This window comes from Bos taurus, chromosome 13 (assembly GCF_002263795.3).
Source record: "Bos taurus isolate L1 Dominette 01449 registration number 42190680 breed Hereford chromosome 13, ARS-UCD2.0, whole genome shotgun sequence".
NCBI classification, from domain to species: Eukaryota; Metazoa; Chordata; class Mammalia; order Artiodactyla; family Bovidae; genus Bos; species Bos taurus.
The window spans coordinates 23,335,075-23,349,624 of NC_037340.1; the positions used below are offsets into that span (position 1 = coordinate 23,335,075).

At 37.0% G+C, this 14,550-nt stretch overlaps 1 non-coding gene across 1 annotated transcript; it reads right to left on the reverse strand.

Annotated features, from left to right (window-relative positions):
• Positions 1 to 9,061: 9,061 nt before the first annotated feature.
• Positions 9,062 to 9,135, reverse strand: TRNAN-GUU (transfer RNA asparagine (anticodon GUU)). The gene has a single exon. It is a non-coding gene; the product is annotated as a tRNA-Asn (tRNA).
• Between the last annotated feature and the right edge of the window lie 5,415 nt (positions 9,136 to 14,550).

Sequence of the window (14,550 nt, forward strand, 5' to 3'; positions counted from 1 at the left end):
AGAAAAAACAATTCAAAACTTTATATACAGTATGAGTTCAGGCATTATTTTTAAGTTATAAAGATGTTAGTTAACAAATAAAAATAATACATGTTTATTATAGATAATAAACTTACTTTTGGAAAGTAAAGTATAAAAAGAAAAACCACTGATAATCTTATTTTGGTGTATTCTTACTTCGGTGTAATCTTATTTTGGTATAAATCTATGCCAAAATACTGATAGTATTATACCATTAGAAAAAATAGATCAATTCAGTCTCATTACAAAAGTGGTACCATGCTCTTTGGATAGTTTTGAATCTAGCTTTGTATACCTAATGCAATATTTTAACATTGTCCAAAGGCATTTTTCCTGAAAATTTTGTAAATACTTATATAGTATTCCAATGTTTGATATACCATAATTTATTTCACTATTTCCATCAGTGTTGCATATTTCACCTTGCTTGTAATTTTTCACTATTATAAATAATGTTGCAGTAAACCTCACTGTACTTAAATTTATACATATATTTATTATTCTAACCTTAGGTATATACTACTTTAATAAATAACAATGAAGAATTTTTCTAAAAGAGGTAAAACTTCTGTGGATTCTTGCATGCTGACTCTTTCTAGAATGGTTTTCCTCAGTCATATTAAAAACTAAACTTTCCACAACTTTAAGCATAGTTTTTGTACAACACAGATCAGATTTTCCTTTATAATTACATATAGTTTCGAAATAACAGGACCACTATTTGTGTTCCTCCAACAGAGTACTCAAGATCAAAATTCTTAAGATTTTATTTTTTTTTTTCATGTGATTCGCTTTTATTTTGGTTTTTTTTTGTTTTTTTGTTTTTTAACAGAAACAGATTTTCTTTTCTTTTCTTTTCTTTTTTTTTTTTATAATTGATTCACAGTGTTCTTTAGTTTCAGGTATACACCAAAATGATTCAGTTACACATATTATTTTCAGATTTTTTCCCTTATAGGTTATTACAGAATACTGAGTAGAGTTCCCTGTGCTATACAGTAGGACTTTGTTGCTTTTCTGATTTATATATAGGAGTGTATCTATTAATCTAATATCCTTAATTTATCCCTCTCCCTCTTTCCTCTTTGGGAACCATAAGTTTGTTTTCTATGTCTTTGGGTCTGTCCGTTTTGTAAATAAGTTCATTTATATCATTTTTTAAGATTTCACATATGTGATATCATATGTATTTGTCTTTCTCTGACTTTGTTCACTTAGTATGATCATCTTTAGGTCTATCCACGTTGCTGCAAATGGCATTATTTCACTCCTTTTAATGTTGAGTAATATTTCATTGTATACATGTACCACATCTTCTTTATTCATGCTTTCATTTCTTGGCTATTGTAAATAGTATTGCAATGAATATTGGTTTCTTTTTTTTTTTTTTTTTTAAGAATAAATTCTTAATATCATCAAATCTCCAGTGATGTTTAAATTTCCAGTTGCCTTACACACCTCTTTTTTTTTTTTTTTTTTTTCCTTGCTAATTTTCTGTTTAGTTGATCTATCCATAGGTGTGAGTGGGGTATTAAAGTCTCCCACTATTATTGTGTTATTGTTAATTTCTCCTTTCATACTTGTTAGCATTTGTCTTACATACTGCGGTGCTCCCATGTTGGGTGCATATATATTTATAATTGTTATATCTTCTTCTTGGATTGATCCTTTGATCATTATGTAGTAACCTTGTCTCTTTTCACAGCCTTTGTTTTAGAGTCTAATTTATCTGATACGAGTATTGTGACTCCTGCTTTCTTTTAGTCCCTATTTGCATGGAACATCTTTTTCCAGCCCTTCACTTTCAGTCTGTATGTGTCCCCTGTTTTGAGGTGGGTCTCTTGTAGACAACATATGTAGGGGTCTTGTTTTTGTATCCATTCAGCCAGTCTTTGTCTTTTGGTTGGGGCATTCAACCCATTTATGTTTAAGGTAATTACTGATAAGTATGATCCCGTTGCCATTTACTTTATTGTTTTGGGTTCGAGTTTATACACCATTTTTGTGTTTCCTGTCTAGAGAATATCCTTTAGTATTTGTTGGAGAGCTGGTTTGGTGGTGCAGAATTCTCTCAGCTTTTGCTTGTCTGAAAAGCTTTTGGTTTCTCCTTCATACTTGAATGAGATCCTTGCTGGGTACAATAATCTGGGCTGTAGGTTATTTTCTTTCATCATTTTAAGTATGTCTTGCCATTCCCTCCTGGCTTGAAGAGTTTCTATTGAAAGATCAGCTGTTATCCTTATGGGAATTCCCTTGTGTGTTATTTGTTGTTTTTCCCTTGCTGCTTTTAATATTTGTTCTTAAAAATATTTTAAGATTTTAGAATATATTATTGGGAGACCAAGAGTCATCATCTCTTATTTCAACTTTTAATCTTAAATCTCATCTTGGTTTTAAAGTTTAAAATGTATTGTCAAAAAGTTAAAAAAAATATTAATTGAAATGCCCTCATGTCTAGAAGGTTGTTTTTGTTTCTTTCTTTCTTTTTTTAATGGGTGGGGTCAATAGAAGAGCACTTTATTTGCTTATAGACAAAATTCAACAGTTCAAATAAATAGTAAATTTTTCATACTTTCTTAATAACACAAATCTATTCTTAGCAAGTTTGTCATAGACGACTAAGTCAAAAGTGAATAAGCATGAAAACAGATTTCTAATTCCTATTGTTTTTCCTAACCTTTATGTGTAAATACTTACCTGATAGGGTTTGGTAGTAAATTTATTTTCGAGTCTGATCTATGACAATTTAAAATTCACACTTCAACTTAATAATCCATATATTTGCAGTTTAAAAGTTACATTTTGGCATCACTGACTCAATGGACACGAGTTTGAGTAAACTTCAGGAGTTGGTGATGGACAGAGAGGCCTGGCATGCTGCAGTCCATGTGGTCGCAAAGAATCGGACACGACTGATTGACTGAACTGAACTGAACTGAACTTTGGTGACTGAAAGAGGAGGTTTATGGGATATTAACATTGTTTCATGTATTGACCAAGATGATTACAAAAGAGTGTTTATAAAGCAGAGGTTTATGGGATATTAACATTGTTTCACATGTTGACCAAGATGATTACAAAAGTGTGTGTATTTTGTAAAAATTTCTTCAGTTGTACTCCTAAAGACTTGTGCACAGTTCTTTATGTATTTAAGCTTAATAGAGTTCCTTTTAAAATTGTATTTTAAGAGATTTCTTAAAGATATGAATCTCTACATTTTTTAATTTAAATACTGAACAATTAAAATTTGAATGGCTTTTCTTAAAAATTTAAGCTATGAAAACAATTTAAAACTGAGGTATGTAGTACAATTTTAGAGATACCCTTTATTCTCACATCTTTCTTGTAAGTTCAACAGATGTTTTGGAAAAAGTGGAAAATGATTCACTCTGCTGTTCAGCAGAAACTAACATAGCATTGTAAATCAACCATGATCCAATAAAAATTTTAAAAAACCAAATACATGTAAAACAACACAGACACCATTGTTCTCAATATGCAAAAGCACAAACCACGTAGACACCACCAAAGAGGCTCAACATGAAGCACTTTAAATGAAATGCTGCAGCTGATAAAATTAACATTCTTAATTATCTAAAAGGTTTCAACTTCTTAAACTATTTTCTAGTTGAATGCATTAAGGTTTCTTCTACCACCAATGTATCTCTGCTCTTCTGGGTTCTAACAATCAGTTGAACATTTCAGGCAACAAAGTCCACCAAACTTCAGAGAAACAAAGTTAAAATTAATGTGGGCATTACTCATTAGGATGTGCTATGAATGCAGAAATAAGGCAATTGTGTTTCTTTGGCAGGTTAAAGTTTTTTGCACCCCCCCCCCCAAACCTTGTATCTTAGTTTTCTGAATGTTGAGCTTTAAGCCAACTTTTTCACTCTCCTCTTTCACTTTCATCAAGAGACTTTTTAGTTCTTCATTTTCTACCATAAGGGTGGTGTCATCTGCATATCTGAGGTTATTGATATTTCTCCCCGCAATCTTGATTCCAGCTTGTGCTTCTTCTAGCCCAGCGTTTCTCATGATGTACTCTGCATATAAGTTAAATAAGCAGGGTGACAATATACAGCCTTGATGTACTCCTTTTCCTATTTGGAACCAGTCTGTTGTTCCATGTCCAGTTCTAACTGTTGCTTCCTGACTTGCAAACAGGTTTCTCAAGAGGCAGGTCAGGTGGTCTGGTATTCCCATCTCTTTCAGAATTTTCCACAGTTTATTGTGATCCACACAGTCAAAGGCTTTGGCATAATCAATAAAGCAGAAATAGATGTTTTTCTGGAACTCTCTTGCTTTTTTGATGATCCATCAGATGTTGGCAATTTGACCTCTGTTTCCTCTGCCTTTTCTAAATCCAGCCTGAATATCTGGAAGTTCATGGTTTACGTATTGCTGAAGCCTGGCTTGGAGAATTTCAAGCATTACTTTACTAGCATGTGAGATGAGTGCAATTGTGCAGCATATAGATGGGGAAACCGTGGCAGACTTTATTTTTCTGGGCTCCAAAATCACTGCAGATGGTGATTGCAGCCATGAAATTAAAAGACACTTACTCCTTGGAAGGAAAGTTATGACCAACCTAGCTAGCATATTAAAAAGCAGAGACATTACTTTGCCAACAAAGGTCCATCTAGTCAAGGCTATGGTTTTTCCAGTGGTCATGTATGGATGTTGGAGAGGGCAATGGCACTCCACTCCAGTACTCTTGCCTGGAAAATCCCATGGGCGGGGGAACCTGGAAGGCTGCAGGCCATGGGGTCGCTGAGGGTCGGACACGACTGAGCGACTTCACTTTCACTTTTCACTTTCATGCATTGGAGAAGGAAATGACAACCCACTCCAGTGTTCTTGCTTGGAGAATCCCAGGGATGGGGGAGCCTGGTGGGCTGCTGTCTATGGGGTCACACAGAGTCGGACACGACTGAAGTGACTTAGCAGTAGCATGTATGGATGTGAGAGTTGGACTATAAAGAAAGCTGAGTGCCGAAGAATTGATGCTTTTGAACTGTGGTGTTGGAGAAGACTCTTGAGAGTCCCCTGGACTGCAAGAAGATCCAACCAGTCCATCCTAAAGAAGATCAGTCCTGGGTGTTCACTGGAAGGACTGATGTTGAAACTGAAACTCCAATACTTTGGCCACCTGATGCAAAGAGCTGACTCATTTGAAAAGACCCTGATGCTGGGAAAGATTGAGGGCAGGAGGGATGACAGAGGATGAGATGGTTGGATGGCATCATCGACTCGATGGACATGGGTTTGGGTCGACTCCAGGAGTTGGTGATGGATAGGGAGGCCTGGTGTGCTGTGGTTCATGAGGTCACAAAGAGTCACACACGACTGAGAGACTGAACTGAACTGAACTGAAACCTTGTATCACATGGTATCAGATACAGGTGTTACAAATGAAGACAGAAACATATACACAATGGAGTATTACTCAGCCATTAAAAAGAATACATTTGAATCAGTTCTAATGAGGTGGATGAAACTGGAGCCTATTATACAGAGTGAAGTAAGCCAGAAGGAAAAACACCAATACAGTATACTAACGCATATATATGGAATTTAGAAAGATGGTAACGATAACCCTGTATACAAGACAGCAAAAGAGACACTGACGTATAGAACAGTCTTATGGACTCTGTGGGAGAGGGAGAAGGTGGGAAGATTTGGGAGAATGGCATTGAAACATGTAAAATATCATGTATGAAACGAGATGCCAGTCCAGGTTCAATGCACGATACTGGATGCTTGGGGCTGGTGCACTGGGACGACCCAGAGGGATGGTGTGGGGACGGAGGAGGGAGGAGGGTTCAGGATGGGGGAAAAAAAAAAAAAAGAAACATATTAGCCATGTGGGACATGCCCAACTTCCATTATGTAAAGAAATGCTACAATACAAAAAACCTCTTTAAATTGTTAATTATTTTAAATCACACAACTATGACTTTCTCTAATAAGTGTGTATAAACCATAGTATTTGATTAACCTTTTATTGCATTATGTCAATGAGTTTACCTCTGATTTGACATACTGAGTTTATCACTGTTCATCAGGAACATACTTACATGCTTAGATGCTCAACAAAGCCTTTTAAATCCTTTTCAAACTTTATCTAATGCTCTAAATGATCTTGGCATAACCTGGACTTAGCAGTAGCAGTAGCAGGGCTTTGTTGATATTACAGACCCATGAAACTAGGAATAAAATAACACTCCCCAGAAACACGGAGCAGGCAATGGCAACTCACTCCAGTACTCTTGCCTGGAAAATCCCATGGATGGAGGAGCCTGGTAGGCTGCAGTCCATGGGGTCACTAAGAGTCGGGCACAACTGAGCGACTTCACTTTCACTTTTCACTTTCATGCATTGGAGAAGGAAATGGCAACCCACTCCAGTGTTCTTGCCTGGAGAATCCCAGGGATGGGGGAGCCTGATGGGCTGCCGTCTATGGGGTTTGCAGTGTTGGACATGACTGAAGTGACTTAGCAGCAATGAGTTTCCCTCTGATTTGACATAGTAAGTTTAAGTATATCACTGTTCATCAGGAACATACTTACATGCTTAGATGCTCAACAAAGCCTTTCAAATGCTTTTCAAACTTTAACTAATGCTCTAAATGATCTTGGCATAGCCTGGGCTTCGTTGATATTACAGACCCATGAAACTAGGAATAAAATAACACTCCCCAGAAACACAGAGAAGGCAACCCACTCCAGTACTTTTGCCTGGAAAATCCCATGGGTGGAGGAGCCTGGAAGGCTGTAGTCCATGGGGTCGCACAGAGTCGGACACAACTGAAGCGACTTAGCAGCAGCAGCAGCAGCTGCCCCAGAAACATCATTTATACTGTTACCAATATACACGGTACAAAGCCAACATATCCATAAATATTTAAGCAAGTTTTCTAAAATGTTTCTCATCTATCCTATCTGTATGCAACAGCCCAGCACAAAGAAAATCACTAAGCACTTGCCCACATAATAAAATCAACTACTTACATTAGAGAGCAGTTTTGCACTCCTCAGCCCACCTCCCTTCTCATGTAATCCTCTCTCTTTATTTTCTGGCCTCTAAATCCCATTAGCTGCCTGAATAGGGTGAAGTAGAATATACTTAGAAATTTAGGATCAAATTTAAAACCGCCACCTAGGCCCCAGTCAAGTGAAAATCCTGGTAACTCTCTCACAAAAGTGTCCTGAAATAGGGGTCTGACTGGGCACCCCAACGGCCCAACACCAGCCAGGGGTCTGAGAATTCCTAGACACCATGTTAACCCCCTCAGCTTGGCTTGAACCTATTCTTTTTCTTCTTCCATATTTTCTCTGGGTTATTCCAACCCACCTCTGTTTCTAACCTTGTCTTCTGGACACAAATGCTATAAAATTGTTTTCTAAAGACACATTTCACAGGATGATTTCATTCCACACAGTTTTCATTTCAGTACAATGAAGCAGCACAATGAATACAAGATTTAACAATGCCCTTTAGTATTTCATGAATGTTCAGTGGGTTGTTTTTTTTTTTTTTCTTTCCTTTGTGAAACTTGGAACAAAATATTAATGAAACTTCAGAAAAACCAATTAAAGTATTACCTTTGGTTTTAAATTAACTAATCAATCAAGTAGTTCTATTTTAGAGGAGAAAACTTCTGAGTAGGTAGTACAGGGTTGAGGAGTGTGGGCTCTGAAGCCTGATAACTGGGGTTTTAATCTGCACTGTGCTAGGAACCAAATGTGACTTTAGGCAAATCACTCAGCACCACATGGAGACTTAGTTGGCTCATCTGTACAATGGGAACCACGGGACATACCTGCGAGCGTTGTTGCAAAGGTCTCACACTTTCACCCAGGAAAGCACTTGGAACAGTGCCTGGCAAGGAGTAACCATGCAGAAAACATTAGCCTTTATTAATATGTTAACCTGGAGGAAATATGAAGAAGAGCATAACTGTATATTCTCAGGGATAAGACATACCACTTTTCTCCAGAATCATCTTTCAAATTAATCTACACCCAAGACAATAATTATCATGATGAACCTGTGATTAAGTCTCAAGGCAGCATATATTTAGAGAACAAAGTACAAGGTAACTATCTTGCGAGAGCTTTGTGAAACGGTAATATGCATATAGAATGTCGAAGTAAAATATAGTAGCAGTTTCATTTTTAACCTTTCTCATTTGTTTTTAATGTGTAACAACAACACAGTTGTGAAATAAAGCTTTCTCCCTTTCCGAATATATGGGACATTTTGCAGGTATATTCTATTGTTTATTAAATTCTAAAACTTTAGTAGAAAAAGTAAAATATACACATACTCTTACAATAGTGTCACACAGAGTCTTTATTTATGACACATTTCTGAGTTTACCAACGCCAGGCTAAGTTAAATTCTGGGATTATTTGGTGACAGGGAGCAAACAAAATGCTGCACAATTCAACACTGCGGGGGGCGGGGGCGGGGGCGGGGGCGGGGGGACAAACACCTGGAGTGTCTTCAGTCGATGTACAGCTTGAACCTGACATTAAATACGTACGTTCAGTCAACCTCCGACACGGTAAGGGTCCTGAAGGGGAACGCCGGCCCCTCGGCCGCGCGGGAGCCGGGGCGGCGGGTTCGAGGCCGGGACGCGGCTGCCGCCCCGCCTCAGCGCGCGCTCGCGGCGCCGGAGCCCAGCGGGCGGGGCACGAGCCGAGCGGCCCGGGCGACCGGGTGAGGGCCGGAGTCTAGGAACTGAGGGCGTGTAAGTGAAAGGACGCGGGGGCTTTAAGGCGCTGGACGCACACGCCCGGCCCGGGGTTGGCAGGAAGCGCCCACCTGGCCGCACGGGCAGCGAGGCGGCTGGAGGAGGGGCCCCTGCGCGCCCGGAAGCTGAAGAATTCCCCCCTCCGCCTGCCCGCGGACCGCGAAGTGAGACCCGCGGTTGTTCTTCACCGGCTCCGAAAATCCAGCTCAGCGTAGCCCAGAGGCCTCAACCCCATGATTTGTGCAAAACTGCCGGCGACAATCTTGTAAAATAGAAGAGCGTCCCTGGGTGGGCTCGAACCACCAACCTCTCGGTTAACAGCCGAACGCGCTAACCGATTGCGCCACAGAGACTCCGATGCGGTTACCATCTCCAGCCATAACCTTTATGAAGAATAATAAAGGCAGTGCATGAATGTTTCTTTTCTGCTTACTGATTCCTCTCATTAAAATCCAATTTTTCCAGTTAGCATTTCTAACCCTTTAATTCTATTTTCTACCTTTAAGCATACTGTAAAATTATAAAATACAGCAAGATCGAGCCGAATTTCATATTGCAAGAGAGTTAAAATACTGCTGTTACTCCCCACCCCCCTCCCGTTTGGAACGTTTTGTTTCAGGGAGTTAACTATTTATTATGTTCGTTTTATAGGGAAATAAAAATTTTAATCTTATGAGCTGAGAAACTTTCCTTTTGTTTCAAACTCTATCCGGTGCTTTGTTCACTAATCTTCATAATTTTCTTGTGTAGCATTCCCAAGGTCATCTGAATTGTATCTGCCTTCTTCATTTTTATATTCAGGTATTATTAAAATAATCCGTATATACAATTCCCATTTGTTGTGTACTAATCTCTAAGTGCAATTACTCATCACTTACATTTTGTTATTGGGGAAAAGCTACAGCATTATTCTTTAATCTCTGTACACTGTAGTTAATTGCTAAATTCGCTCCCAAGTCTCCCTGAAATTAGCCTGTACACCTACATTTGAACTATGCCACTGAAAACATACATGTCACAGGATATTTACAACCCAATTTGAGGAAAGAGAAGTTAAAGAAGAAAAAAAAGTATGATTTATGATTAATGCCTGAAAATCCCTAACACAGAAACACCTGTGGCAAACACTACATCCCTGTAAATACACTATATGAAAATCTTACCCTTTGTGTGACTATATCCTGATGCCTTTTGAGATAATCTTCAAAACCCTAGACACTTCCCCCTCTTTCCGCCTCAGAGAATTGCTACTTTCCACTTGACAAATCTATATTTAAATTTTTAACAGTCACTAAATTGCTGTCTAGAATCCCTTGAGGAAGAATTCATATCTTGATTTATAGAAGTTGTATGTGGTGTGCCTTAGTCCAGTCAACATTTTGAGTTCCTGTGGCTTGATAAGACAACTTAAATTGGCTTTGGAACCTATTAGTGAAGTTCCTTGAAAGCACTGAGATATCAAACAGCTGTGGATTCATACCAAGCTGTACCACGCTGCCCTCAAAAAAAAAAAAAAAAAAGATCTTTAAGAAATGCATTTGAAAATTTTGAATTAAAGAAAAATCCAGGAAGTACTTATAAAGAACATATAATGAATCTGCTTTCATTATATGATGCTACATCCATACTTAAACGTTTTATGTACCTGTTAATGTGAGCAAAAACTATGAGACACTGGTTTTTCTTCTCTGAATACCAAAATGAGTATTCTCTCCTTTGCTGTTGTGCTTGTTACTGTTCAGTTAGAACAGACTGCGACTAGTACCTCACCACCCTTTCATTCAATATTTACTCTGCTGCTTGAAATATTAGGGACAGTTCTATTCATGAGATTACCTAAAGCTCCAATCTCTTTTCCTCAGTTCAGTCATCATGCTAACATTCTAACTTTGAAAAAGAGAGATGCTGAAAAGGTTGATGAGAAAAAGAAATAATTGGCTCATCATACACTAATTAATTAGCTCACTGTATCCTAAAATTTTTTTTCTATGTGAAGATAGTTCTTTAAAATTTGGTCTTCAAGCCTAGTTCTGTGGTTGTTAATATTTTTAAGAAAATAAATTGCTATATCCACAGTTCATTAGCTTTGCCATTTTGTCTATTTGTAAATTCTTCAAAAGAACATATATTAAATGGAATATGAACATTTCACTCCCATGATGCATATCAAATGTAACTTCTATGCAAAATGCCCATTTACAAAAATAAGTGCATGTGTTGTCATCTAAATCTTTGTGATTATCTCATTTTAGGCCTTAATATCTATGCCCAGTTTTTAAAGCCAAATTAAGTCCACTGGATTAACTTCAGAAACACACATCATTTTTCCTTAAATTTCAGGATAACCCACAACAAATGATTCTTACAGCTTCATTAATACTTAGGGTCTTTATAATTGCTAAAAGTACAAAGGACTGGGCATTTTGCCCCCTTTTTGTATATTATATACAATGAACTGCAACTTTAACTCTTCCAAGAATGTGCCCTATCAAAGAAGCTGACCTCTGCAGATTAATGGGCCTCTATATTTTATTTCCATCTCAGAGAGGAAAAAAGAGAGAAAAAGAACATCTTGCAAATGGAATCCACCTATCTTGACATACAAGGCAAGATGGCTCACACTGATTTATAGACCTTCCTGGTATCATGATTCCAGTGCTCTCAGAAGCCATGCCTCCAATTTCAAACCAATAGAAGACGCAACCCACAGGATTTTCATGAACACAATTGTGCATGACCTTAATTCTTTTCAATTCCTGTATTTCAAAAGGACAGTGACTGAGTTGTTAAAAATGAAAAATCTTACGGCAAAAACCACCACAATATTGTAGAGCAATTAGCCCCCAATTAAAATAAATAAATTTTAAAAAATTAGAAAAAAGAAAAATCCAGTTAGTTAAAATTTAAAAAGAAATCCAGGGAGTTAGAGATTGGGACACAAGGAAATCAGTTAAAAGAGAATGTTGAACCAGCAGTCTCTAAAAGCAAGTAAAGAACTGAGACCCACTTTCAAAACTAACTGAAATCACATTTTAAAACTGCTATGCAGTAAAAGGGAGTCAGACCAAAGCCCTGGGAATAGCCTCCTCCTTGTGGCTACTATCCTGTAAATGGATTTTGAAACCTTGAATTAAAGTCAACTGAATCACTGTGAAGATTGTAGCTGTTAAAGAGCTGGTATGTAATGAACTGTTCACTCAATGAAACATTGACCATAACATCATTAGAGTTTTCAAAGGCATATAAACATTATACAGGTCATTTTTATTAAAAAAAAAAAAAAAAAAAGCACAAGCAAGCTCAAATAAATCCATATTTGAAAGATTTGACAATATTTACAAAATGATTCATCCTAGAATATTGTAAATAACAAGTGCTCTTATATATTTAAAGTATGATCCCACCAAAAGGATGTTTTTCAAATATGAGATATCACAAACAAAGCGCAAGCTCAATGTTTATGAGATATGGTAAAGGTAGTTTTCCCCCACTGTGGCCCTTAAAGGACACTACCACTCTTCTGGAAGCTCAGTTGAAATCCTAGTATCATCCAAGTTCCTTATCTTTTATTTACCTTGGATCATTCAGAAAGTCATAGATTCTACCTTTGCAACAGCTCTAAACTTTGACTTTGTCTCCACTTTTCCACCCCCATTTTCACTGCTTAATATTCACAAGGTATACTCCATGTTCCTATTTCCCTACATAGAACTTAAGCTCCAATAAATGGATACTACTGTTATACCCATTTTATGGATGAAGAAACTAAGGCTTATAATGGTTTTAAATTTAAGTCCTAAATCTATTTAAACTTTAAATAACTTGCCCAAGGTACCACCTGTTGTTCCTTGTTGTTGTACCTTTTTTTTTTCTTCTCATGCCTGTTTTTAGAATACCCTTCCCTTGTCATCTTGCCTTTTAAAGCCTATTTCTCCTTCAAGCTCATACAGTGGTCTCATCCTATGAAACCTTTCTTGATCCCTCCAACTAGATCTAATCTTTCCTTCTTGTAACCATCTAGCACTTTTTCCTTGGCCAAACCTCATATTATATTGGCAGCCATCTCTGTACCTATTTAAACCCCTTCTAACTTGTGTACATGCCTAGAGCTCAGAAATGTTATGTCTTTATACCTCCTATAGGACTTGACTTAGTTATGTTAAATGTATTGAACAACTGAAAATGAAAGTTATAGTCATATTGTTGTAAAATATTAGTAGAGTTCACAGATTCCTACTATGAAGCTGACTAAAAGACTTAGTACCAGAATTATCAAGGGAAACAACAGTAATCCCAAGTTGACCAAAGATGAGACTAATAAAAGGTCAAATCGACTGTTTCTAAAAAAACTTTAAAATTTTTTAAAAGTTTAAAACACTGCTATTCCTAAAGGTGATTTTGGTACTGCTAAGGCTGAAGTGCTTTTCTAAATTTATTTATTTAACATATAAGACTTTGTTTCAGGCACTGTTCCAAGTTCTTTACCAATGTTTCCCTGTTTAAATTTTACAGTGACCTAGTTAAGTAACTTCCACTATTACCATCCCTGTTTTACAGGTAGAGAAACTAGAGTTAAGAAACTAACCCAAAATCACAGTCAGTGACAGAGCCAGTGTTCAAATCCAGGCATGTTACTCCAGACACTTAAAAAAAAATTATGCTTATTTATTTCAGTATTTATGTATTTTTGGCTGCCAAGTGTGGACTTAGTTGCCCTCAGGGCATGAGGGGTCTTAGTTCCTCAGTCAAGGACTGAACCATTGGTTCCCTGCATTGGAAGGCAGATTCTTAACCACTGGGCCACCAGGGAAGTCTCCAGACTACTTTCTTAACCACTAGGCTATCCTGCCTCTTTTTTTGTTTTGTTTTTGAGAACTGTACATTAGACATGTTTTTAAACAATTTGGAGACTTTAAAAATCTCCCACTAGTTTAAAGTTGTTGTTTTTTTTTAACATGATTTCAGACACAAAAGTTGCAAGAATAGTACAAAGAATTTAACCAAATGTCACAAATGTTGTTATCTTACTACACTGTAACTTTTTCTCTTTCTCTCAATATTTAACTTTTTCTGATTTAACAGTAAATTGCAGATGTGATAGCCATTAAATACTTTGGGGTATTTCCTAAAGTGAAGGAATTTCATTACATAACCACAGAATCATGATCAAAATTAGAATCTTAACATTGATACGGCATTATGAGGATTAGGACTTAATCTGTAGATCTTATTCCGATTTCACCAGTTGTTTCACTAAGGTCCCTTATTGCAAAACATAATCCAAGGTCATGATTTGCATGTCATTGAACTGTCTTTCAGTCTTTTAAAATCTGTAACAGTTCCTGAATGTATTTGTTTGTCTCTTACACACCATGACTTGGACATTTCAGCAGCATACAGGCCAGTTACGTTGTAAAATGTCCTTAAATGTCAGGTTGTCTGGTGTTTTCCTCATAAACAGATTCAGGTTGGGTGCTTTTGCTCCCTCTAACACATTTAATAAACTGGATGCTATAACATCCATCTGAAACAATGGAAAAATGGAAAAAAAAAAAATGAGGCTAGAACAAGCCCAGGGAGATAGGTGACAATGACCTTGAGTTTGGCAGAACAGACTTCAGTATTCCTCAACATCATACAATGTGAATAATCTCATTTATTTAAACAAATATTCTTGAAATAATAATTTAAATTTTTATTTTAAAATCCCCTAATCATCCCTTCTTTGTTTCAATTTTATATTCACTAAATCACTCTGACGGGACACT